This window comes from Cucumis melo, chromosome 6 (genome assembly GCF_025177605.1).
Source record: "Cucumis melo cultivar AY chromosome 6, USDA_Cmelo_AY_1.0, whole genome shotgun sequence".
NCBI lineage: Eukaryota > Viridiplantae > Streptophyta > Magnoliopsida > Cucurbitales > Cucurbitaceae > Cucumis > Cucumis melo.
In genome coordinates, this window is record NC_066862.1 from 13,359,319 (window position 1) to 13,365,749 (window position 6,431).

Here is a 6,431-nt window from a genome sequence, read left to right on the forward strand (position 1 = left end):
GTGGAATTCATGAGTCAAGAGGCTCAAATCTATGGTTTTTGGTCTATAGGAATTCATGTGTTAAGCAAATGAGCAGAGATCCTTTTTTGCCTTTCAAACTTCTGAGCTTGCGCTCCTAATAAGGGATAAGTCCTTATTCAATGAGCTGAGATCAGTCTTTGACTTGATTCTGGAGTCGTCCGGAGGTTCAGGGAAGAACTCGACTCCCACGGGGCGGTTCTTTTCAAGTCGACTGATAAGGAGTCAATGATGATAATCAGGCTTGAATCAAGAAAGCGAAAGGACTGAATTATCATAAAAGAAGGAGTGCAAGGAAAGAAATCCATATCAAAATAATCCGCTCCTTAACATTGGAAGAATAAGGAATTCGCTTTCAATTTCTGAGATCAGTCTTTGAATTTGAATGAAAGCGAAGTCCTTACCGAATTTATGAGAGCCCTTTCTTTTTGAAATAACTCGACTCAAAATGATAAGGAGAGGGAGGACTCCTCTTCTTTTTTATCCATATTCACTTTTCTTTGAGCCTTCCGTTTGAGAAATTCAAAGGTCCAGATTAGCTTAATCTAGTATTTGATTTAGATAAAGTCAGAAAGAGAAACTGAAGTCAGGAAAGCCGTCAGTCCGGAGGACGCCTGAAGTTCATGGATAGGGCTTGATTTAGTTGGTTCTCAGGGAAGAAAGCCTATCTTCCGATAGTTGATCCTATTCAGAGGGTTAGCTACTTTCTTCCTCCGTCCGGACGAAGATTCTTTGAGCCTTGTTCATTTCTTTCTTAAGGACCTTTTAGTTCCATCTTTTCTTTAGTGGAAAGCTCTCCTTTCAGTCGTCAATATGCTTTGAACCTCTCCTTTCAGTCGAGCCTTTATTCTGAGTTGCACTCCTTTGAAGGAGCAAAGAATCAATCTCCTACGGAGCCTTCCTAACCTCACTCGAGTTCAACTCCACAAATTCTTTGCGCCTCTCCTATATCTGAAACGTAGAGTACCTTCGCACCTTTCAGTCGAGTTATTTCATAACCTCCGGAGTCCGAAGGACTATCCATATTCAAAACCCTTGTTTTTTTTTACCGGACCTCCGCGGCATAATCCCCGGGTAGTGGTAGTTTCATTCTTCTGAATTTCTTTTCTTCCTTGAAATTCTTCCTTTCAGTTTCTAGTCGGACTCTCTCTTCTAGGCTTGAAAATTCCTCCTATTAGTTCGAACTTGGCTCCGCTTCTTCCTATATCTTTTTCTTCAAGGATAGAAAAGCACTCAAACTTTCCTTGGACTGATTAATGGAATAGATTCTGAATGTTCCCGCTTTCATTTCATTTCAGTGGACGAGAAAAGAAAGATCAAGCCTATGATTCCACACCGGTACGTGGTAGTTTAATGCGTCTTCTTCCTTCGCAAATTCTTTGCTCCTGCTCCGCCCTGAGAAAGTCACCGGCGGCAGGTAGCTCTACTAAGCGAAGAACCGCTCGCTACCGGTCCGTGGTAGTTTAATTAGTCACATGTGCTGGTAGCCTAGGAGAAGAGAAGCAAGCTACCTGAGCCTACCCCCCATATCTATAGGCGGGCAATGGTCAGAGCTGGTAAGCATATGGTCACTCTATCTTAGGCCTCCGCCGGCGCTCCGCCTTCGAGATAGGAGAAGCTGTACGCCCCACCTCACATAGAAGAAGGGGAACCCCCTCAATAGAATCGAAGAACCCGTGTGGGTGGGAGGGGATTGAATCATTCATTCATCAGATACGTCTTCTGGACCATTGAATCTCAACTCTAATTAGTTATCAAAAGGTCGACTTTACAAAGGTCGGTTCCCGCAACCATTGATTTTTTTGATCTTTTTCTTTGGCTGTAGGCTCAAAGAATTTGAGAAAGGCTTGAAGTGGAACGAAGAGAAGCCTATCGAGAGAGTACCAAATACGGTGACGAAGGTAACCTACTTTCGGTGGACGCGGAGCCAACGAGTTCAGTCTCAGAGCGTAAGGAGTCCCACGGAGCGGTTACAGAAGCGTGAGCCATCGGTGATAATGCCTCTGCCAAAGACTGAGGAATAGACACAGAGGAGAGCTGACCCTTTCTTTCTATTAGAGAGATCATTCACGAGATAAAGCCTACGGTCAACAAGAGAGAGCTGCTTACTTGCTATATCCCCGCGTTCTTGCACGGCTCCCTCTATTTTATGGAATCGGTCTCAATATGATAACCTCTAAACAAAGAAGAGGCCCCCTTTCAGAAAGAGGAATTGAATTTTGATGCCTTCGGACTTCTCTCGTCTTATTCCTTCTATTTTTTGAGGTTAAGGCCGCGTAGGAGTCCTAGTCTTTTAGTGGATAAACAAGGGTCCAGGTGACCCGTCCGAACCATAAAGACATAAGAAAACCTAGGAGTTCTCTTGTCTTCTGATTCTTCCGATAATAGAAAACCACTCAATCTTATGGGACTTGTTTATGGAACTCAATGTTATGGCTCCCGTAGAAGGAGTCTTTCTTTTGTCTCTTCCGCGGAGTGGGGCTTTTCCCACGTAGCGGTCTTCTCTGGAGTCGAGGGTCAACTCCTTACGGAGCCTCTTCCAAACCTACTCAAAAGGGAAAGCCTATGGAGCGGAGCCCTAGGAGAAGGTTCAAAGAATTTGAATTGAGTGGCTGAAAGGTGCGAAGCAGCTCGACTAAGAAGGAGAGGCGAAATCTAATATGAGAGATTGAGAAGAATTTGAGACTCCCACGGAGCGGTGCGAAGCAGCTCGACTAAGAAGGAGAGGCGAAATCTAATATGAGAGATTGAGACTCCCACGGAGCGGGTCAAAGAATGATCGAAGCGACTGAAAGTTCTCGAGTGAGGTTAGGAAGGCGGAGTAGGCGCAAAGAATTTGTGTGCTCCTTCAATTCTTTTCGAATTCCACTATCATGAAACTAAAGCGGACGGGTCCGTCCTTGAATCCTACATATTCCCACTTAGCGGTCGGACCTCTTTGATCCACTAAAGAAAAGATGGAACTCAAACGGAAGGTCGGCTAATATATAGGATGAAAGTAGCGGAGGACTAGTTCTCTTTTCTTCTTTTTATTCCAAACCTACTAAACCTACTTACCGAAAGCGAAGCGACTGCCCACTTTTTGAAAAGAAAGAAAGAGAGAAGTCAACTCCTCTCAAAGTCTTTGACTTTATTCTCATTGAGGCGTCGCTAAGAAAAAATGGGGAGGCTCAAAGAATCTTCGTCCTTATTCACTTCCTTAGACCGCCCCGTGGGTTGGACTGATTTATGGAATTTGCACTTTCTTCCTTTTCCGAAACTTATACCTACTCAAAAGATTCAAGCCTATCTTTGAAATAAAGAAAGCACTACGCCGGAGAAGGAGTTGTCTTCTTCTTATAGGCTTTCCCAACGCCTTCGTCTTAGCCTTCCCTTTCTTTCTCGTCTTCTCTCTCCTTGTTTTCTTCTTCTTCCAAATAGTAGGCCCCTTGTTCCTACCAAGAACATCGATCAGTCTAGGCTTTCCTCTTTTCGCTTCTTTCGCAAATTCTTTGCTCCGTCGGTCTGCAAAAAAAAGTAATAACTCATAGTCCTTCGGACCGGCTGGGTCCTCAATGAACAAGGCGCAAAGAATATTGCGGAGAAGCGAAGCCCATTTATCTGCGAGCGAGTCCTTCTTTGTCTGAAAAGTAATAGCCAACATGGATAGTCCGAAGGTGCAAAGAATATTGCGTAATCAGTCCTTCGCGCCTATTTTTTTCCCCGAGTTCAGATAGACATTCTTTATTTAGGAGGCGCAATTCAATATGCGTTCCACTGTGAAATTCTTGAATTATTTTAGCTTAAAAACGGACGTTCTCGCAATATTCTTTGCGCCTCCGGACTTCTATAAATGAAATGGATAAATCAGTCCTTCGCTCAATTCTAATGGACCAAGAAGATCCCTGCCTTTGTTTTCTTGCACCGGTCCGTGGTAGCTTAATTGGGGGGACTATCCATTAGAACTTTGAACCTTCGGACCGCTTCGATTTAGCCTTTCCCGCTTTAATGGACAGGTTTAGCAGACAAGACCCGTAGTCAAAGAAAAGAGTGATAGCACGACTCCCGCTTCCAAGCAATGTACTCCCAGAGATCTCATTCCGGATCTTAGCTCGTCCGTATCAGAAAGATTTCCACAGCCTTCTTCCCCTAGGGATTCGGATATGCCAATGTGGATAAGTCGTCCGCTCCCTTGCTGCGTCTGTAGTTTTTTGAAGTAGGAGATGAGATAGCTCGACGTTTCGGGAAGTGGCTTTGGCTGTTCAGTGGGGCTGTGTAAGGACTAATCCCTCTCTGTATCCAAAGCAAGAAAGATGGGTGCCTATTTCATTCTTTGAATTACTCTTCTCATGAGGTCACTCCAGTTGAAGCATCAGACAAGTCAACCTCAAAATAATACGGAAAGCCTATCTTCCCAACTAAGTCAAAAGTCGACAAGACGTAGAAAGAAGTATCTCTTTCGTAAAGCGGATTAGGAGTTCATTCTCACTTCAAGCGTGTATCGTCCGCAGTCGATCCCCCACGGAGCGGTAGGAGGCATCAAAATGCAATTCTGAAGGCCAAGCCCTATACATTCATTTCAGGCGGAAGACGGAGCGGACCATAAATCAGAGATAAGGACTTGAAATCTTCTTTGAACCTCGATCATGAATGCAATTCCTTTTCCTTGAACTTCGCAATATTCTTTGCACCTTGAACTTAAAGATTCATACTATTATTCCGATAATATCAAACCTTCCGCTACTTTCATCCTATCTTTTGGCGTCGGACTCCCGGACCTCTTTTATCCACCTTCGCTTCATTCTATATGGATTTCAGGTTTTTAGTGGACGAATATGAATTCAGCCTCCTCCGCCGTCCGGAGTTTCATATGAATATGGAAATCAGGGTCAAGATGCGCCATAAGACAGGTCCGAAGGCCTCACAGGTTAATATGGATAGTCCGAAGGACGGTCCGGAGGCGCAATTCAATATGCGGGGAGTGCAAGGCTGAATTCCATTTTCGAAGCGAAGGCAACAAAAGAAAGGCAGGGATCTTCTTGAGTCTGATTCCAAAAAATAGGCGGACTGAGGACGGATATAAACAAGTCAAAAAGACCACTCAAACTTGTGGGCTTAGCCCTAGATCTTCAACCAATAGGGAGAAGCGCAAGGTGAGACCAGTGGATCTCCGTGGAGTGCTTTGTTGGCCTCGGCCTTTCTTTCATCTCTTTGGGTCCATGGGCAGCAAGATTGGATGATTTCTTCACCAGGATAGTCGGACTTCTTCTTATGGAACTCTTTTATGTTCCTGCTTTCGATGAGAGGAACTGAACCGCCAAATTCATGGATAGGGCTTGTGATCCAAGGCATCCTTATCTTGGTTGTTCATTCCACTAAATCTTATGGCGTAGATAGAAGGAGGATAGGCTCCCAGTATGCCGTGGCTTCCCAGTATCAGAGTTGGAAAGGAAGGAAGCCCAAGCCCAGGCGTCAGAGAGGAAGCCAACTCCTTCGGTTCTTGCTCCTGCTGAGTAATTCTCTCTTTCGGCGGAGTCCGCTCTTTGGGAACCTTCTTTGAATTGCTCTTTCTTTTTCTACTTCTTTCTCTACTTATTTCAGTACAAAGGGATCGGAGAGGTGCGAAGGAGCGAGACTCGAAAACAGCTCTTTAATGAGACAGACTCCCCCGGCCGGGCCATTGATTGAATAAGAGGCATCGGTATGAGATCTTGGAGTTTCAGCCTCAGATCAAAGAGATCAATAAGTACTATTATCTTTCGGATCGGAAGAAGGAGCGAAGGAGGACGAGTCATCACTCTCAGTGGAAGATAAAGAGAACTCGGAATGAGAAAGAAGGAGAGGCGAGATGGAATTGAGGAGACTGTCAGCGAAAGGACTGGAAAGGAGTGGAGTGCAAGAGGGAGCGGTATTCTCTTGTTGAAGCTAGGGAACTGACTGAGTAGTTCTAGAGGGTTAGTCTTGAGGCAGAGTCTGCTCTTTTCAGCTCTTTCATGAGAGACAACCAACAATAGGAAGAGGGCTAGGAAAATACACCCCCTTTTCATGTGAATCTAATAGGGAAAAGAAGAATGCGGTCGGGGAATTTGAGGGTTAGGAGAAGGTTCAAAGAATATTGACACCCAGGAAGAAAATCTCCTTTTTTAGTCATTATATGAGAGCCTAGGCTTTCCACAAATCATTGACACACTGATTCTTTCTTTTGGTTTTTTCAAGTAGTCTGAGTTAGAGGATTGGGAATCTAATTTGATAGTATTTTCAGTGACCAACTTCAGTAGATTTCTTTTAATAAGATTGTCTCGCTCTGAGAGCCGTGAAGTGCTTTCTCCTCAGGATATTGCTCTACGGATTCAGAACACGCTCAGTTGCGTGTCTATTATCATTTCGACTGAAAGGAAGGTGCGGATTAATTACTCAGTAGCCGTCAATACGGA